At 44.1% G+C, this 21,273-nt stretch overlaps 1 pseudogene; it reads right to left on the reverse strand.

Annotated features, from left to right (window-relative positions):
• Positions 1-493: 493 nt before the first annotated feature.
• LOC107278939 (uncharacterized) lies at positions 494-3,798 on the reverse strand (annotated as a pseudogene).
• Between the last annotated feature and the right edge of the window lie 17,475 nt (positions 3,799-21,273).

Here is a 21,273-nt window from a genome sequence, read left to right on the forward strand (position 1 = left end):
GTAAATGCCACATGCATGATTTTAACCTTTTAAAAATTCGAATAGTCATATATAAGTAGCATATGAAAGATAGTAAATTAAATTGTGAAAAACTCTAATATATGAATGATAGTTTTAAAAATATATTAAATTTAATACTTTTAAAAATTCTCCAGTCAATTATAATTAGCATATGAATGATAGTAAATTAAATGTTAAAAACTCTAATTAACATATGAAATTGCCACTTGCGTGATTTAAAACTTTTAAAAATCCTCTAGTCAATTATAATTAGCATATGAATGCTAGTAAATTAAATGTTAAAAACTCTAATTAACATACATATGAAATTGTCACCTGTGTGATTTAAAACTTTTAAAAATTGTAAGTATCACATATAACTAGCATATACATGATTTAAACTTGTTGAAACCTCTAATAATCGTGCGTAATTAACATATGCCATACATCAATTGATTTATATGGATAATCAATACATCCAAAATAGTTTACATCGTGTACACAATAATTACGGCACGTACTTTCTCCTCACTATTGTTCCCTCCTTGTGATCGCTGCGTGAGTAAGGGGTGTCTTCATTTGATAGGAGGATGCTAGGGTCAATCGTCACCGTGAAAGGGGGTTGCCCATCCAACTGATCGTAATCCTCGTCAGTCTTGTCCTCAACTCCGACGATTTTTCTTTTGCCTGGGAGAACCACTTGACGCTTAGGCTCATCAGGCCCTCTGCCCTTCTTTCCTTTGCTAGACATGTCCTTCACGAAAAAGACTTGCGTTACATCATTGGCAAGGACAAAAGGTTCGTCCGAGTATCCAACCTTGTTAAGGTCAACAGTTGTCATCCCACTGTCATCAATCATTACGCCTCCACCAGTCAACCTAACCCATTGGCACCGGAACAGAGGAACCTTGAGAGGACCATAGTCAAGTTCCCATATGTCCTCGATGGCACCGTAATACGTGGCAGTTGTTCCATCGTGTCCCATGGCATCGACACGAACAGCGCTATTTTGGTTCGTGCTCTTCATGTCTTGGGCTCTTGTGTAGAATGTGTACCCATTGATCTCATATCCCTGGAATGTCGCGATCGACCCAGACGGTCCCCTCGCCAGGAAGGCAAGTTGTTGGTTGATCGACTCGTTACCCATGAGATGTTGTCGTAGCCACGCGGGGAAAGTATCAATGTGATGCCGTGTAATCCATGCATCGGACTTACCGATGTTCCTAGCGCGAACTAGAGCCAAGTGCTGCTCGATGTAAGGAGCTACCAATGAAGAGTGTTGCAGAACAGTGAAATGGGCTTTACGGAATAAATTGTTGTCTACCGTCGTTATTGCTTTCCTTCCGAGAGTTCCCTTTCCCCGTAGTCTCCCTTCATGGCGTGATTCAGGTACCCCGATTGGGCGAAGGTCTTCGATAAATTCTACGCAAAATTCGATGACCTCCTCTGTTCCATAACCCTTGGCGATGCTTGCCTCTGGACGAGCACGGTTACGAACATACTTCTTCAGAACGCCCATGTACCTCTCGAAAGGAAACATGTTGTGTAGGTACATAGGCCCGAGAATACGGATCTCTTTCACAAGGTGACAAAGCAGATGCGTCATTATATTGAAAAATGAAGGTGGAAATATCAACTCAAAACTGACGAGACATTGCACCACTTCATTCTGAAGGGCTTCTAATCTATCCGGATCGATGACCTTCTGCGAAATTGCGTTCATGAATGCACATATCTTTGTTATTGTTGCCCGGACATTGTCTGGAAGGATACCCCTTATTACAACTGGTAGCAGTTGTGTCATCAACACGTGACAGTCATGAGACTTTAGGTTTGTGAACTTCTTCTCCTTCGTGCTTATTATTCGCTTGATATTCGTGGAGTATCCAGACGGTACCTTTATGCTCTCCAAGCATTCAAACATACTTTCCTTCTCTGCCTTGCTAAGAGTGTAGCTGGCTGGACTCAAGTAATGGCTTCCTTTCTCCTTTGGTTCCGGGTGAAGGTCGCCGCGTTGTTTCATATACTTCAGATCATTACGTGCTTCCAGTGTATCTTTCGACTTTCCGTATACACCTAGGAAGCCAAGAAGGTTTACGCAAAGGTTCTTAGTGAGGTGCATCACGTCGATTGCGTGGCGTACGTCCAAGAATTCCCAATATGGTAACTCCCAAAATATAGAGTTCTTTTTCCACATCGCCACGTGACCATCTTCGCTCTCTATATGCTGGCTTCCAGGCCCCTTTCCGAACACTACTTTAAGATCTTTAACCATAGCAAACATTGTTTTCCCGCTGCGATGTTTAGGCTTCGTACGGTGGTCGGCCTTATGTTCGAAGTGCTTGCCTTTCTTCCGTACCGGGTGGTTTGCTGCAAGGAATCGACGATGACCCATGTATACAACCTTCCTACAGTGCTTAAGATACGTACTTTCTGTTTCATCCATACAGTGAGTGCAAGCCTTGTACCCCTTGTTGGACTGTCCGGATAGGTTGCTAAGTGCAGGCCAATCGTTGATGGTTACGAACAGCAGCGCTCGTAGGTTAAACTCCTCCTGTTTGTCCTCGTCTCACACGGGGACACCTTCCTTCTTCCACAACTGTTTAAGATCTTCGACCAGTGGTCTTAGGTACACGTCGATGTCGTTACCAGGTTGCTTGGGGCCTTGAATAATAATCGGCATCATTATGTACTTCCTCTTCATGCATAGCCAGGGGGGAGGTTGTAGATACACATCGTAACGGGCCAAGTGCTATGGCCGCTGCTCATCTCTCCAAAAGGATTCATGCCATCCGTACTCAAACCAAACCGTATGTTTCGTGCGTCCTTTCCAAATTCTTTAAATTTTCTGTCGATGTTTCGCCACTGCGAACCATCGGCGGGGTGTCTCAGCATCCCGTCCTGTTGACGCTCTTCGGCGTGCCATCGCAACATTCTAGCATTCCCCTTGTTCCTGAACAAACGCCTTAGCCGTGGTATTATAGGGAAATACCACATCACCTTAGCAGGAATTCTCTTCTTTATTAGCTGCCCGTCAACTTCTCCTGGATCGTCCCGTCTAATCTTGTATCGTAGTGCTTTGCAAACAGGGCATGCTTCTAGGTTCTCATACTCCTCACCGCGATATAGGATACAATCGTTCGGACATGCGTGAATCTTATGAACTTCCAGTCCTAACGGGCAGACTATCTTCTTAGCCTCGTACGTTGACTCGGGCAATTTGTTTCCCCCCGGAAGAATGTTCTTGACGAGTTTCAATAAATCGCCAAATGCCTTGTCACTAACCCCATTTTTTGCCTTCCATTGCAACAACTCCAGAGTGGTATCCAACTTTTTGTGCCCCTGCTCGCAACCTGGGTACAACGAAGTTCTGTGGTCCTCCAACATCTTGTCCAATTTATGGGCCTCCTTTTCACTTTCGCAGTCCTCCCTGGCGTCCTGCAACATCTGACCAAGATCATCCGCAACGTCGTTACCATCAGCAGCTATTTCCTCCTCGCCCGTTTGATTTTCTTCAAATCCAACATACTGAGCAAAGTCCGGAATATTGTCGTCTTCCACTTCATCTTCTTCCATTTCAACACCTTGCTCTCCGTGGGATGTCCAACAATTATAGCTTGGCATGAACCCCGACTCAAACAAGTGGAAATGAATAGTCCTGGATGCAGAATACTCCTTCTGATTCTTACACTTATTGCATGGACAACAAATAAAACCCCTTTGCCTGTTAGCTTCGGCCACTCTCAAAAAATAGTGCACGCCGTCAATAAACTCTTTGGACCGCCGGTCAGCGTACATCCATTGCCGATCCATCTACATGAGTCAAAAAAACCGCACACAAATAATTATTCTTACAATAATGACAGTCATACAATAATTATAAGATATCTTTATTCACACAAAAATCATAAAATATTACACCAAATAATTCTTAAAAACTATTTGTAAAGTTTTAAACTAATTTTAATGTGTTTTACTTCTTTTAATTTTCATTTTAGTTTGTTTTCTATTATTTAAGATTAACTTTCACTAGAGTTTTCCTTCTCAACTATTTTATAAAACCTTGTTTAGCAAATGAACTAAATTTCTATATATTCTTTCTTCCCCACACACATTTTCTCTCTCATCAACTTACAACTAAATTTTGGAGACAAAAAAAAGTGTGCAAAACATAGGTGCAAATGTAGTATGACAAAAAAAACATTGGAGGATGAAGTTGCAAACCTTTTAGGCACCTCCAATTTGTATGTAATCACCAAAATAAATTCAATAGAAATTTTGGCATGACCTCCCCTCTTTTTTGAAGTAATTTTGAAGCTTGCTCGGGCAGCTGGAGGAGGAAGAAGACATATATATAGGGGTGGGACTTTAGTCCCGGTTGGTAGCACCAACCGGGGCTAAAGATCACCGGGATCATTAGTCCCGGTTGGTATTACCAACCGGGACTAAAGTTAAGATCTTTAGTCCCGGTTGGTAACACCAACCGGGGCTAAAGATCACCGGGATCTTTAGTCCCGGTTGGTAATACCAACCGGGACTAAAGTTAAGATCTTTCCCGGGGGGGCCTGACAGGTCCTGACAGCATTCGAACCGGGACTAAAGATGATCTTTAGTCCTGGTTGGTAACACAAACCGGGACTAAAGATCAAATATGCCCGTTTCCCTTTTGAACCGGGACTAAAGATCATCTTTAGCCCCGGTTTTTATTGCATCCGGGACTATTGTGGAAATCGGCCGACCGACGAAAGATGGTTTCTCCACCAGTGCATGTGCAAGAATTAGTTCTGTACGTTTGGTCAGAATAGAAGGGATTAACTTTTTAAGTCGAGACTGATGTATTGAATAACGACATATATTCCTCATTTCAAGAAGAAAAAAATAAATATTTGAGAGAAGATTTCTTCTAAAAGAGATTAAAAGAACAATGAAAAGTTGTTCTCTCCCGTGATATCACATGTGTGTGGATTTAAGCAAGTACTAGCCATCTTACTAAAAATACTAATAGTGTGAGCCCGCCCTATTAGTGTCTAGCTAACGCCTCGTTATAAACTTGTAATAGTAGTCAATGCTAAATTAATTTGCTGAATGTGCGAGCGTTAGTGGAGATCTTAGTAACGTTAAATGTTTAGCGTCCAGCTCAACATGGCTTTTATCGTGCAACCAATTGATTTTAAGGAGAAAATCAGGAGTACAACATTTTGTTTGGCAAGTGACAAATCATTTCCTTATTACATCCTACATTTCTTTTGACGAACACACAAATTCTTATCTTTCGTTAAAAAAAATGAATCCTCATCCAAACAAACCAAAGTTTATGCTTGGATATGTGAGATGTGGTGGAATTGAAGTCAAGAAAATCTTCTCTCTCACCATGTGTCAGAGCCCGAGGTCCTTAAGCGGGGAAATAAGGAGCCCCTTCCCCTAGAGATTTGGCTAGGGTGCGGGTGTTCGAGGTCCGTTTTCAGAAAATACGATAAATGCAAAAAGCCAAATGATGTAAATACGTTCGGGCCATGAGGAAGCATAACACCCTGCTGTTTTGTTCTTGACTATATCTGAGATTATCGAGGATTACAAGGTGTGGATGTGTTCTCTCTTGGTTCTGGTTACTACTCTCATGATTTCCAGGAGAGACTAACAATATGGACTCTTTCTCGATGTTGTTGTCAATAAGGGTGCTTCTGAATGTTTTAGTCAGCAACGGTGCTTCTTGATGTTGTAGTCCGCCTTCAAAGAATCCAACCCCTTTTCCATGTGGTCTTGGTCCTCTTTTTATAGCTACAAAGAGATATTACAAATGTCAGCTACTTATATGCAGGTCCCACTGTTACAAGAGTGCGCAGTCCAAGTCTTATCATGGCCCAACTAGAAGGACTTATTGTTGGCCCTGAAAATTCTAGCCAGCTGCGTAAGCAGGGGGCGGAGAAAGCCTTCTCCACCTTCTCACTTCCTCTATTGATAGGTGCCACAGAGAGGGATGACATGGATACACCATGAGATACAAGGCCTACAAGCCAGTTACATAGACTAGATGGAGCCTGTCCATGGAGATGCCCGCTGTACAACCAGTCAACCAGCCATGTCGCCCGCCTTTCCAAGACTCATGATGGCGGTCCAAGAAAAAAGGGCGACATCGTCCCGTCGTACACCAGCCCACACTTACACAGGGTAACTGCTTTGATAGGTATAAGATTTGGGACTCTTGCTCGGAGTCTCGTCCTGTTTGGCTAAATGAAAAATAAGTCATGTGCTGGTGTTGACCTCAGGGCACCAAACAGGAGCAGGGGTGGCCTTGATTAGTTACGCCATTGTGGGCAGCTAACAACCATCTCAGGATAGATGGGCCAACAGATGGCCGCATTAACCTCCATCATGCCCCAGGCAGTAGAGGAACGGTAACCCTGGTTCCCACTTCTCCGACACCTTGTATCAAAATAGCGCAAACTACATAGAATTCAACCGAGATTGCATGCGGCACAAACTCGATAACATATGTAAATAATGGAAGTAATAGTGACGATGTCATTAATTTGAACATACAGACAATACTCAGGATTTGTGAAGTACATGAAAATAATCATTAAGAAAACAGAGGAGCACCAATTCATCCTAACAAACGAGACACTTCTGCCACACAACAATTTGTACTGTACCAAATAAACTGTTGCAGGAAGAGGGCCCAACAGACTCTTCTTTAAATAATGTTGGCGGCCATTGTTGCATCCCCTGAATTGGTGCAAGCGAACTACAAGGTTACACCTATGCTTCAGCACAGAATGAAAAAAAAAAGTTTTAATATAGTTTGTCTAGCTAGTGTGTCTTTGCTGGCTTATAGTGGTTGATTTCTTGCAGAGAAGGGTTAGGCTTGGGAGGAGACAGGATATAATAACGTATGCTGCATCGGCTTGTATGTTAGCAGAGCATAGACTCCCATACAACCCTTTGAACAGATCATGCTAGTTTTTATTAGCATGTTTCTGTTAGTTTACCATATTTCACAAAGACATCAGTAGCCGGTGCAGCAGCCAAAACATGTGGAAGATGAACCATGGAAAGAAGGATTCAATGTAGGAAAAAAAAAGTGGAAGGGGATGTCATGCCTGAAGTTTTTGAGAGTAACCAAATTAGTTTTATTTTTTTTTATCACCTGGAGCTGTCTCATTTTGAGTCCGAATATGTTGAAGCTGTCATTAGTTAAACAGTTATTCTGGTTTGCATTTTGTTCTCTCAAACTGCTTAGAGGTCTATTTAACTCCATGTGATGGGATGGTGTCACAGAAAGGGAGTGAAAATTGCGATTTTATGTTATTTGGCTGGCTGTAAGAACGTTTACTCCTAACCTTCCAGGTAACAGAAACAGGAGTGGTCTTCCTCTCTTCCTGAAATAAGAACATTTTTCACGAATTTGACTGCCATTTTGAGAAAAAAGAAAAGTAACTTGGGGTTACAGCAACTTGTTAACTGTGTATTAAATCCTCAGAGCAGTGGAAGTTCTTGTCCTAGTTTCTAGGTACGAGGCTTTAGCACCACATTGTCAAATCATTAGCAAATGTTTTAAGCCTAATTAATCCGTCATTAGCAAATGTTTACTTGTCGCACCCGGAAAAATTGTCTTTTTCCAGAACGCTAGTGTATTATTCCCCGTCCCAGGAAAAGCCGGGGTACACCACACAAACATGATACAAAAGACACATCTTTATTATATCGATAATATTTACATTATTACAAAGGCACTTCAGGCCTAACAATCAAAAATAAACAGTAGCGGATTAGCGGGCCTATGGCTCCATCTTCACAGGCGCTCAACTGGGGTATAAGCCAGGACTCCACCTAGGACTTCTTCTCCAAAGCTTCTCTTACTGGAGGGGGGAAAGATAGAGCAAGAATAAGTACAACCACAGTACTCAGCAAGTTACACCGGGAGATACATGATTAATGCAAGGGGTACAAGGAGTAACAATAATAGGGTTGGGTTTTGCAGTAAAGAGCATTTAAAAGACACTTAGTTGCTCAAAGCTATTTTGTAAACACGATCCTAGAGCTACACAATATTATTAATCAAGGCCGTGAACCCTCACGAACCTGCCTTAACCCAAGGCCTACAATGATTCGGACCGAACTGGCAACCCGACCTAGGTCCCAGCTCGTCCCAAGCCAACCCAGGCCAACCATTCCATATTTTAGTTGTTAAGCAAATTTTAAGAATTAAACCACTAACTTGGGTACATTGCTAGGCTTGCCCATATCCGAGGGCACGGCTATTCGAATAAATTATACTCTGATCAGAGGTGTACATCTTTACCTATAAGATACGCCTTTACTCTGCATTCCATTGCAATTGGAACCCATCATAAAAAATGTGACATAACCCTTTACCCATCCTAGCCGTGAACAAAAGTATCGGCTGGTATCCCAGACAGGCAGGCCAGGATTGAGCCCCTAGCAACAGGATCTAGACCGGTTGCGCCACACACATAGGGGTGAGACCACCGGCATACTAGTCCAGTGCCATGGCATCTCGACTAATGGACATCGGCCCATGTAGCCTTCATTTGCCTAGACATCTCGATTACCGAGCCGCAGCTCGCGTAGCCTTCATTTGCCTCAGAGATATCTATCGTCGCAACGACTTCATCCATCTCTATCCGTGTCCTTTTGTTCAGGACTAGACTGAGCACCGAGTTAAGCCTTACCCATTAGACATGTGGTTAGTACGGTAGTGCTTTGCAACAAAGGCCCGAGCTTTATCCTTATATTGGCTGGGGTGCTACTTCCCATAACTGGCATGCACCCAAACCCCACCGGAAAATAGGTTTTAGGGGTTTTGAAAGAGGAAGAGAGGTGTACGTCCAATTCCACCATAAGCCAACCATTCCATAGTGTCTAAGTGATATGAGAATTTCCAAAGTCTGAAGTTATGAAACCACCAAATGTTGCCTAATTAATCAGCGAAGCATCTACCTAAATTTATACTAGTGGAACCATGAATAGAGTACCCACTAGTTAGGGTTTTATTTGCCTAGGGTAAGCAAGGTGATAATAACAATTGCAATGATAAGGCTATAACAAGAATTAATAGGTAATGCTAAATAAAACAGTGATAACGCGGGAATTTAAATAAAGCAGTAATGCAATAATTCAAATCAAAATAATTTTATAAACTGGGATTCAATATGCTCAAGGATGATGTGACTTGCCTTGCTTAGAGAGAACGGCCTTCCGATCCTTCGGCGACGACCACGAACCACGCTTTGGGAACCTCCGGAACGACAGGAGCTACGCGAAGCACACAAGCAAAGCTAAACCCTATAAAGAAGCAATAACAATACATAAAAAGAAATCACAGGGTTCTTTAGGTTATAACAAACATTAAGAGACTTGAACAGCTCGATTCGGAGCTCGTATGACCATGATATGATCATCCGAAGTTTAATGCTATTATATGGAGATTTACGGATTATTATAATTAGGTTTTGCAATTATAAAACATGTGTAAGCGCTAGCCTGGAAAAGACAGGAAGGCTGCGCCGTTGACATGCGGACCCCACATGTCAACCTAAAGGGCCACGGTAGATCGAGTACACAGAGACGGTCCACGGATCGACGGAAGCGGATCCCGTGTGTCAAAACCCAGGCAAGTGTTCGACAAACGGACTCCACTAAACACCACGGGAGCTGCACACGTGGAAACCACGCGGCTACCGGGCGGGCACACTAACACGGTCACCACACGCACACACGAACGACTACCGACACCGGTACACGGTACCGGGGTCGATAACCGCACAACAGGCACGGGCGACACCAAAAGGACGAGGACGGGGGCAGCGAGAGGACGGATCCTTACCACCACGCGACGAGGCGTGGGAACGACGACGACGAACGGGCACGGCGGAGGCAGCTCGGCGGTGACGGAGACGAACGGCGAGGGGACGACTTCGGCGGCGATCCTTAGACGGAGGCGAGACACGACCGGCGCAGGGCTTGACGACGCAGAGCCGAGGACAAGGACGATGATGGGGCTGCAGTGGCTCACTTGATGGACGCGGACAACGAACGAGGACGGCTTGACGAAGGGAGGGCCGACGACGAGCGCAACTGGGAACGACGAGAGGACGATGACAAAGACCGGCAGGGAGGCGACGAGGGGAGGCGAGGCCAAGGACGACCTTGCCGCTGTGATGCCGAAGGTGGTGGAGGTGCGGCCGACCGTCGCACAGGCGAGGAGAAAGGGGTGGCCGAAGGGACTCCGGCGTGGATGGCGTGGAGGCGACGTGCGGCAGCTTGCAGCGGTTTCCGGGCGAAACAGAGGAGCAGCCGGAGGAGAGGACGATGCAGCGACGTCGACGGAGGAGACGGCGACGTAGGTCGGTGCTCGGGCACAGGGGAAGGGGCTGCCGGAGGTGGTGCAGTGGCGGCAACATCACTGTTTACCCGCGAGGACGCGTCTCCGGTGGTTTCCCCGCGAAACGGAGGCGACGCTGGGGAAGAGGATGCACCTTCGACGCTGAGGGTGGCGACGCCGCAACCGGACAGCGCACGGTCGTGGCGGGAGGTGCGGCTGGAGGTCGGCCGGCGCCGGAGTGAGAGAAGGAGAAGGCGGGGAGAGGCGGGGTGGCCACGGGGAGACGCGGGAGGAGGCTAAAACGGGAGAACGAAGGATGGGGATTCCATTGTATAGGCGCGGGGAGGGATCTGGCCACGGGAGAGGGCGGAACGGAGGCGGGAATGGCGGCTGGCGGCCATGGAAAGCGGCCAGGGAAGATGCGTCCGTTCTCGGTGATTAAAAGCACGAATCAAGGGGGAATCAAGGGGAAAGAGAGAGGAGGGAAAGGGGATTAATTTCCCCCAATAAATTTTGGAATCCAAGGTTTGAATCGCGCGGATTTGAGAGAGGGAATGACTAGGTTTTCACGGGAGAGAAGAGAGAGAGGATGCCGAACGGGAGGAAGGAGACGACTGGGTGGGTGGGACCCACCGGTCGGGCGCGCGATCAGCGCGCGCGCACGTGCGCGGCACGGCAGGAGGGCACCGCTCGGCTCGGCTTGGGCCGTGCGAAGCCGAGGCGGCCCAGGAGGAGAAGAGGAGGGAGCTGGGCCGAGGGGAGGGGCAGCCCGGGAGAAAAAGGGAAAAGAGAGGGACGAGAGAAGGACTTTGGGCTGGACTCGGCCCAAAAGAGGGAGGAGGATTATTTTTAGTTTTCTTTTTAATAAACTTTCTGAATTGTTGTTGTTGCTTAATAAATAATTCCATTGCTATGAAAATTCAAGTAAAGTTTGAGAGCTCCTTTTAGACCAAGGAGAATTTAACAAAAATTCTCTGGGCCACATTCGAATTTTTCTTGTACGTATTTTAGTGTTTGTCAATTTCTTTTCGAATTTTAATTAATTCTATTATTCCTTTTAGAGAATGATTTTTATTTCAGCATGAATTTATCAGGACGTGACATTACTTTAGCACTACATTGTCAAATTATGGCGCAATTAGGTTAAAAGATTTGTATCGCAATTTACACGCAATCTGTGTAATTAGCTTTTTTTCGTCTATATTTAATACTCTATATATGCGTCCAAACATTCGATATGATAGGGTGTAAAATTGTACCAGGGAATATACAGGGCCTTAATAATTATAGGATGTTCGCATCCTAGCTATGAAGAGGTCAGAAGTGGTCTTACAGTAAATTTTCTGAGATGAAGAAAAAATTTCCCCTTCATAAAAAAAGTTTACTATTGTATAATGTATATGTACATGTTAGGAATGATCGACCTGTTTCTCTTTTCCTCCTCTTTTTTCCTTTCTCATTCATGCTACACTAAATCATTGACAATCTAGCTAGTGTTTTGCTCATGTTTCTTTGTGCCACGTAACAACTCTGTTCTAGAATTTTACATTTTTCCTCTTTTTTTTCTTGGGTGAATAGCTAATTTAGTCCCTCAAGTTTTAGCGAAGGCTCAATTTGGTCCTTCATGTTTCATTTTGTCCACATAGGTCCTTCAAATATTTGTTTTGGCTTGAAATCATCCTTAGGTCCACTTAATATGCCATATGGCTATTTCTAGTCAATATTTCTATTAGAAAATATCCTTTTTGCCCTTAATTTGTATACATCTATATACTAGAAAAGAGAAAGCCAACATGAATAAACAACATTACAGATGTACTTCCCATTATTTCAATATGTGCACATAAAACTTAAGCAATTGCTATCGTATACACTTGTTAGTACATAATTTTTTTTCGTTTTACAAAATATACTATGTATTATCTATAAAAAAAATCAAGCATGCAATTTTTCTCTTGTATATGTGAATGATGAGGGGTATAAGTGTCATTTATGAAGAGAGTTGTTGGTTCAAGGATAAGTTTGAACTAAAATAAAAACTTGAAGGACTAATATGGATAGATTGAAACATCAATGACTAAACTGAGTCTCAGATGAAACTTGGAGGACCACTTTGGCTATTCACCCTTTTTTCTTTGTGGGAAAAGGGCAGGAGCTCTGCCAATTTCAGTTAAGTAGGGGGAGAAAACACAATTTTTACAGCATATGGCCTCAAGGCTTTGAACGGTCCCTTAGAAGGACCTCTAGGAAGAACGGAGAGGTCCTAATTCTTCTTTAGGACAAAGGAAAGGGGAAGACTACCTCTAATAAAGGCACAAGAGTTTTAGGAAATGCAAAGCAACTAACAGCATAATGCGTTGTAGACTCATCAAATAAACATGGGCTTCATCGAACTCTTTGCACATGTCTATGATGGAATCAAAAACCTGAGACACAGTACTGTACTTCCCATTAAAGATTCTACCATTCCTTTGTAGCCAGATGCCCCAAGCCGTGTAGATGAAGAGGCCATCGAAATTGCTCCTTTGGTCCTTTATCATTTCTTTTCTGCAAGTTTCCCACCAACCTAACATGTTTCCTGAGAAAAGGGAGGGGGAAGACATGTGGAGTACGTCTAAGTTTGTTCCACATTTGCAAAGGAACACTCCATGAGGAGGTCATGAGAAGTCTCAGGTTCTAAACTATAGACGGGGCAAATCTCGTTGTTATCCCATCCCTGAATCTGTAGTTTGTCTGCCGTAAGGATTTTCATGTGTATCATGAGCCGGCCGAAGAACTCGTATTTCACAAGATCGAGTTATTGTTGGAATCAGTGCTTTGCATGAACAATGCCTTCCATTGGACATAATATTGTGAAAACATGTTGAGCAACGTTCATAAGTAAGAGGTACAAAGGCTCGGACCAAATTACATGTTTTTTTTGTTGGTATCCGAAAAACTGATCGAAGGCAAACTCTTTTTTGAACTATTAGCACACGATTATTCCATCAATAAAGTAGGAAAAATTACAAAGAAAAAAAAACAAAACTCTAACCACAACACACCGATAGCTCCAACATAGAGCCAATGAGAAGGCTCGCACCGAATCAGCCACCGCTAAGCGTGACCGGCCGCCGCTAGACAACAAGGAAGCTACAACGGAAACCGCTTGAAACCAAGCCCTGGCAACCGAGCACTGAACTCAACTCTCCTTTGGGATTGAGGGGGAGAGGGTGAAATAGAAGAATGGATCCGCTCTGCCCCGCTAGGCCCACCAATATGATCAACTTGCATTAGCTAGAGTGTTGCCCCGAGAGGATAAAACTTCAAGAGAGAGCTCGCACTAGCTGCCTAAGAAAAGTTTTAGCAAGAGGGCCTCCAAGACGACGTCTCTAAGGAGAAGAGCAATGGTGAGCACTACCGCTGCCGTCTGTCGAGGCCCTTGGGAGAACCAACACATGGTTTTCGCCAGGCGGCCCTACCAGAGGGAGAGAGATGACTCGATAACACCCCCAGGAGGGAAAACGATGACTAAAGCGTCGGGCTAGGTTTACACATGTGCTGACGGAGGATGGCCGGCCTGGACAATATTGTACCGATGACCCCCACCGGCCAGCCTCTGCATGCCTCCACGTGAAACATCGCACACACACACACCGTCAACGGGCTCCTAGCTCCTGCCATGCTTAGTGGCTGGGAGGGGACGGATCTGACCGCACCGATCAGATCTGGCCATTGCCCAGCCCTCGTCGGCCTCCAGCTACCGCCAGTCATGCCGCGCCCTCGTCGGCCTCCTGTTGCAGCTCGCAGAGCCGGCCTCCTGCTGCAGCCCGCTGGACTGCGCGGCCCGATCCAACCGTAGGAGCACTGAATTCGGCCATAGCGGTGTCGGACCCCAACCGTCGCTCATCAGCAAGCGCCCATGAGGCTACCAGCTCACCGTACTGTTGGAAATATGGCCATAAATCGGCATATTTTAATCCAAAATGTTAAGACAATAAACATGACATGCACAATGTGAAGCGATCTAGTGATAAAACTAAATATAACTATCAGCATGCTTAAGGTAAAATAAGCATCAACATTGAGGCAACGCAATAATATTGCGACTGACAGTTTTAACAAAATGAAAGGTAACAGAAGGATGTTATACCCTGTGAAAGTCCCTCCGCTGGAATGTGAGGCAGAATTGCCTCCGTTGGTGTTGTCGATCGGCGCACCACCTCCTGCTCCTAGCGCACCACCTCCTGCCGCACCTGCTGCTCCAGGTGTGCCACCACCAGTAGACATCGCGCAATGCAGATAGAACCGAACGACGACGAAGAAGCGAGCAGTCGTGCGGAAGCACTCCACAAAAACCTGATCACCCGCCTACCCGTGCAGATCTCAGGCGAGGGTGTGGTTCCGGAGGCCCTGCTCGTCCCAATCACTTGTACGTGCAAGCGATCAGAACAAATAATGGAGAATTTGTGGAGAGGCTCCAGGTGTGCCACCACCAGTAGACATTGCGCAATGTAGATAGAACCGAACGACGACGAAGAAGCGAGCAGTCGTGCGGAAGCACTCCCCAAAAACCTGATCACCCGCCTACCCGTGCAGATCTCAGGAGAGGGTGTGGTTCTGGAGGCCCTGCTCGTCCCAATCACTTGTACATGCAAGCGATCAGAACAAACAATGGAGAATTCGTGGAGAGGCTGATCGTCGGTCTCTGTCTCGTCCTAATAGCGCACGAGGAGGATTCGCTTCTGTAACGACACGATCAATCAGTATTGAATCGCTCGCCCGTTACAGAAGTAATCTCGTGGAGTGAATTTTTAACCGTTGCAAAAGGATCGAGAGAGAGCCGGGCCACAGCCTCGGCTCGGCTCGGCGCGCGCGCGTGTGGCTATCCGACCCCCACTTTAACCGGTCAACGGGGAGCCTCCGATAACTGCCTTTTAAGTTGAGATACTACGCTTTTAATTCCCAAGGTGGTATTATTATCTTTAACATTTATTATGGGCCCTTGAGATTTTAATAGAAATAAATTGGGCCTAGCCCATTTATTCTAACACGTACTCTGCCCTCCTCCCTCGCACCAGAGACTGCGTGTCGCTGTGTTTTAGCCCCGCTGCCACCATCCTGGCTCCCTGCACGGTTGTCTGGCGGCGGCGAGACAGAGAGAGCCGGAAAGGGTGGGCAGCGGAAGTGGATAGGGTTTTCCGCCGAGCTGCCCGCCCGAGGACAACCCAGGGAGAGGCTGCTTCCTGTTTCCATCTACGACAAACTCATGCTTCATACATTTGTCACGGCCCAAATGTTCTAATCCTATTTAAATGTTTCCTGGTGCGGTGCTGAATCCATTTGAGAACATGTGCAGAAATCCTTCTAAAAGGTAAACAAAAATATACAAATTGCAGACAGATACAAAGTGCTCTCTCATTGCAGTTATGATCATGTGGTGAACAATTACTTGATCCACAAATTGATTTAAATAGCCAGAGCAAAAGTTCACGTTAATATAAGGAAGTATGGAAAGAGCCCAGACTTAGATATGGTCAATATAGCCTACTCTATCTATTATAGGCCTAGGAGACATCCAGAACCTGCTCAGTATGCTTGCTACTAAATTATGAAAGTTTCTCTACGGTGCTCTGATCTACTGGTAATAGAAATTAATCTAAACCATAGATCTATTTCCCTCGAATGGGCCAGATAGCTTTATGCTACCATCTTAATTAATGGTAGTAGAAACAAAAAGGGATATAATCGTCCATAAAAATATCAGCATGGAATGGTAAAACTGAATAGTTTTGCCGATTATTGGAATCCCTAGCACTTCTGGGCCGTTATGGCGTTCTGGTCAAGGCGCAACCTCCATCATCCACACTACCCCGATCGCCGCAGCCGTCTCATGCGCCTCTCCTCCGGACGACTACAGCGCCAATTCAGTCCCTCTCTACAAGACGCCGATGCCTTCTCGTACCTGATCTTTGTCCCCAGACTTCAGCTTGCAAAGGAGCAGAACAAAATGAGCTTACTGAGATCCCCCGAATTCTGTTATGGTGCTTTGATTAGCTAGCCCAATCTTTTGATTCTTCTGGCAGTGAAACGGACATACTTGTGACATTACAAATTGCGTTTAACATCTGTGATTTTTCATAGATTGCTGCATTAGTGCGAAAACGATGTGTGCGGCCGGACCAAAGCCCATCGTCGGCGTGGCTGCCGGAGTGGTCGCCACCGCCGCAATCGGCACCAAGCAGAGGGCGCTTGTGGACCTCGCATGACGACGAAACCATCGACAAATTAAACGATTCTGACGATAACGAATGGAGATGAGGAGGCGACGGGGAACGATCGAACGGACGGCAGCGGCGGAAGAATTCGCTGTCCTGTCATCGACCGATGGACCTGAGTAACGCAAGGAAAAAAAAAAGGCTAAATGGTAAAATTACCCTAATCATAAAGTTATTAAAGTAGTAATATGATCATATAAACCAACTCCTCATATCGGTAATATTGCTAATATAATACTAGCAGTACAAAGTACCGGAGATCAAGGTATGAACAGCTGCGATTGATTTAGCTAACAATACTTCGGCTATGTTCTTCCCCCCACTTTGCTAAGTGCTACTGGGTACGCCTAATAGGCCATCGATCGCCGTGGGGATGGGGTAGCTATTAGATTCGCTCCCCACCTCCCCCCTCCCTCCCTCCACCTGGTTTTCTTTTTTGGCACCGCATTACTTTTTCTATTTTAGTAAATTCATACACCTAAAGTTTACACATCTGACCAAAAGTTTATAAGTCAAAAGTTTATATATCCGATTCAAATTTGAATTTGAATTCAAATATTTTTTTATATATAGTATTTCTGTACATCTAAAGTTTATACACCTAAAGTTTATAGACCTAAAGTTTATAAGTCAAAAGTTTATATACCCGTTTAAAATTTGAATTTGAATTCAAATATCCGATTCAAATTTGAATTTGAATTGAAATATTTTTCATATATAGTATTTCTATACATCTAAAGTTTATAGACCTAAAGTTTATAGACCCGATTCAAATTTGAATTTGAATTATATCTGATTTAAATTTGAATTTGAATTCAAATATTTTCTATATATAGTATTTCTATACATCTAAAGTTTATACACCTAAAGTTTATAGACCCAAAGTTTATAAGTCAAAAGTTTACATATCCTATTCAAATTTGAATTTGAATTCAAATTTTTTATATATAGTATTTCTATACATAAATTTTTCTAATTTTTGTTTTTTTTAAAAAATTGTGTGGTCTACTGTAGTAGAAAGAGGAGAAGGGGAGGAGGAAGGGGGAGAAGAGAGAGGAGTACATCTAGTAGTATAGGGGAGAGGGTGGGCGGGTGGGGGAGCGATCACCCGTCCATCAGCCTTTCCGAGTGCTACTCCCTCGTTTTCTGCATGCACATTTCCTAGACTGCTAAATGGTACTCCCTCCATTCCATAATATAAGACACAACCACTTTTTTTACATGTTCCATAATATAAGGCATACATGCATGCATACCATTAACTATGAGATATTCTCCATTAAATTACTACTTTTTTAAATCCTTCATTCTCACATTCTCTAACTCTATTGGACGCATGCATTATATTTATTAGGATGATTCAAACTACACGATGATAATAATTGTTTCTTGGCCTTTGGGTTAAGGGTGGTTGTGCCTTATATTTTGTAATGGAGGGAGTATGTTTTTTTGAAAAAAAAAATTTGTATGAAAGATGTTTTAAATAATCGTAGTAATCTATATTTTAAGTTTTTAACTAATAATTTTATTAATCATATGCTAATGAACCACCCCGTTTTGCGTGTGGAAGGAAGAAGTTCCCAACTTCATGAAAAGAACACACCCGAGGCACAACAGTTGCGTGAACAGGCTCAAGAGGTTGAAGCATGGGAGGGTTCAATGTTGAGGGAAAGTTCTTCAGTTTTGAGAAAAAAGTTGAATTCTCCTGTTTCAGTTTTGACAGAGATATCTTTATAGTAAGTTTATGGACCTATTGTGAACAAGATTGGTCCTATTTTATAGTCCCAAATGTCTTTTTCATTCATTTTTAGTAAAGCCAAGAAGATGTTCGTTGTGGACGTCCTTTACCGCAGCTGCGGCAGGTGTAGGATTAAACCGTGCTGGCAAGGTGTTGTAGGACAGTGACATGGTAGTTGTCACAGAACGTATTGAGGTTGTGGTCAAACCGGTGTGGACATGGCGGTCAGACCGGCTACGCTGAGAACTTTGTCAAATTTGAGGGTAATTTTTATTTCTACTAAAAGTTTTGGTTTTTGTTGTTACTATCATTTGTCCTCCTCTGGTAGGCCAGGTTCTTGTGTTCAATCCTACATCATGGAGCATGAGCTCCATCAACTCTGTGCCTGCATCATGCTATTTTTTCACGATGCTCTTAGTACACCACTTCATCACACATCTGTTGTCACGGCAGCTGTGTATTCTAGGATGTTATATGAGTGCGCTAGTTTTGATCTTTTTCACGGATTATCTCCTAGTCCAACAAATGCTGGCTGATTTTAGTTATAGGCGTTCACTTTATGGGACAATGATTCAAGATTTGGGTAGTTCAAATTTTAGCAAATAATTTCTTTTATAGCGAATGTATTTCGACCGGGTTCTCTTCCCCCCCCCCCCCCCCCCCCCCCGGAAGTTCCTGAGGTTCTATTTGCTTGTGGACTATAAACAAACCATGCTGACTGAATAATGAGCTACCGACTTTCCCCTCGAAATCAGCGATGAAATAGGCGAAGCACCCTGCTCCCGGATTTCGCTTTGGTATTGCTAACCTCGTCCCTAATCGGCGGTAACGCCGCTACCCTTCCCTCCACCTCAAAGCCAGTGGCAGCAGGGTGAGCTCTCAAAGGACAACGGCGACACAAGCCTGGTGACCCTGTCAGATAGTGGTGGCAGCATCCCCTATCTCCCTCGATGGGGCATCCTCCTGCAGCAGCTCGGTAGTGTGTGGCGGAGATCGAGTGACCAAAGGAGGGGACGAAGCGCACAACACCCTGCCAGGTCCAGTGATGTGTCATCGGCGGTGTACGGTGTCACCCTGCAAGCTATTGCGCTCAGCATAAATCTGCCCTAGCCGGATAACCCTGTTGGGGAATAATGTATGTGAACCAATGAGAAAGTAAGAACACATCATCCATTCATACAGCCAATCCATCCATCCAACACGAAAATATATTCTTACCCTTCCACTTTTCTTCAGTTATGCGGTACCATCTCAAAGATCAAGTGGTATCGTGATACCTCCGCTAGTCGTTGGATCCGGTTATACCAACGGTTGAGAGTTGGTACCACTGTACAGTGTTGGACGGTAAAAAAACATATAATATATATAGCTATGAAGGCAACATCATCAACAATTATGAGAGCCTACTGAATAGCTGCAGGATGGTGGCGTGGGACTAGAGATTAAATTGTTTAAATGACTAAAGCTTGCATTCCCGGAGCTTATAGCTAGCGAGCCTTGCTAAAAAAAAGCCAATACTGAGATCGATTGCTAAAAAAACTAAAATCCTAATGTATTTCCTCGTAGAGAAGTTAGGCTTGGTAGGCGACAGGATTCAACATGGCATGCTCTGCTAGCATTTCCCCTACGTGTTCTAGAGTAGGAGCTCCAGCAACTCTTTGAGGGCATCACGCCACTCTTTGACACGATGGCCTTAGATCATCAATTTACCACACATTCGTAATAATCACAGCCTTGCATTCTAGGATGTTACATGAATAATTGACCTAACCTCCTCGCATTATCGCCCATGTGCACGAAAATTGGTAAAAGAGAACTACATTATAGGAGAATCGGTGTGTGTTACTCCCTCCATTCCTAATTGATCTACATATCATTTTTTAAAAAATATTCCTAAATGATCTTCATATTTGTGTTCATTTATTATGTCTATTCGTTATTTGTGCATTGGGTAAATGAGCATTGATACATGCATCCATGCATACAAGTGCTTTGATTTGCTATTGGCTAGAAAATAGTGGAGATTGTGCATGCATCAAGTTTATTGCTAAAGTAAATGTAGCATGAGAGAATTATTGTATTTTCTTGGCCTTGGTGCACACAGGTAAAATGTAGATCAATTAGTAATGGAGGGAGTAATAAGGAGTAAATGGGAAGTATGGCAAGAGCCAGGACTTAATTAGACATGGTCAAAACAGCCTACTCTATCTATGATAGGCCTAGGAGACATCCAGAACCTGCTCAGTAAGCTTGCTAGTACTAAACTGCCGAATGCCTGTATGAAGTTATGAACAACTGTGACTGATTGAGCAGGAAGTACTTCATATGCTGCATGGAAGTTGATATGAACCTGCTGAAGATTGGGCCTATTTTCTAGTCCCAAGTGTCTTTTCCTCTGTTTTAGTAAAGCCGAGATGATGTTCGTCGTTGTGGATCGTCCTCATCCCGCAGCTGCGGCAGGTGTGAGATTAAACCATACCAGCAAGGTGCTGTTGCTGACAGTGGCATGATAGCTATCGTGGAACGTATCGAGGTTATCCTGTGTACTACTAAGTACACTCTTATCTCAAGTAATAACCATATGATAGATAGTTTGTTGCACAGAGCAAGGAGTTAAACTTGTTGTAGATGGGAATAAGAGTGTGTGTTGGCCTTGACGAAAAATGCAATGCTGATATAAAACGGAGTTAAGATACTGAGTACTAACTCTTTGAGGGCATCACGCATTCATTCTAATCACAGCCCTTAGTCCATCAATTCACCACACATTCGTTCTAGTCACAGCCGCATTCTAGGATGTTACATGCACAGTGGATCTAACCTCCTCGCATTATCGTCCTTGTGCACGAACATTGGTAAAAGAGGAGAACTACATTATAGGAGAATCTGTGTGTTAATAAGTTAATGAGATTAATTTTTCAAATTGAATGGAA

Source organism: Oryza sativa, chromosome 9 (genome assembly GCF_034140825.1).
Source record: "Oryza sativa Japonica Group chromosome 9, ASM3414082v1".
Taxonomy (NCBI): Eukaryota; Viridiplantae; Streptophyta; class Magnoliopsida; order Poales; family Poaceae; genus Oryza; species Oryza sativa.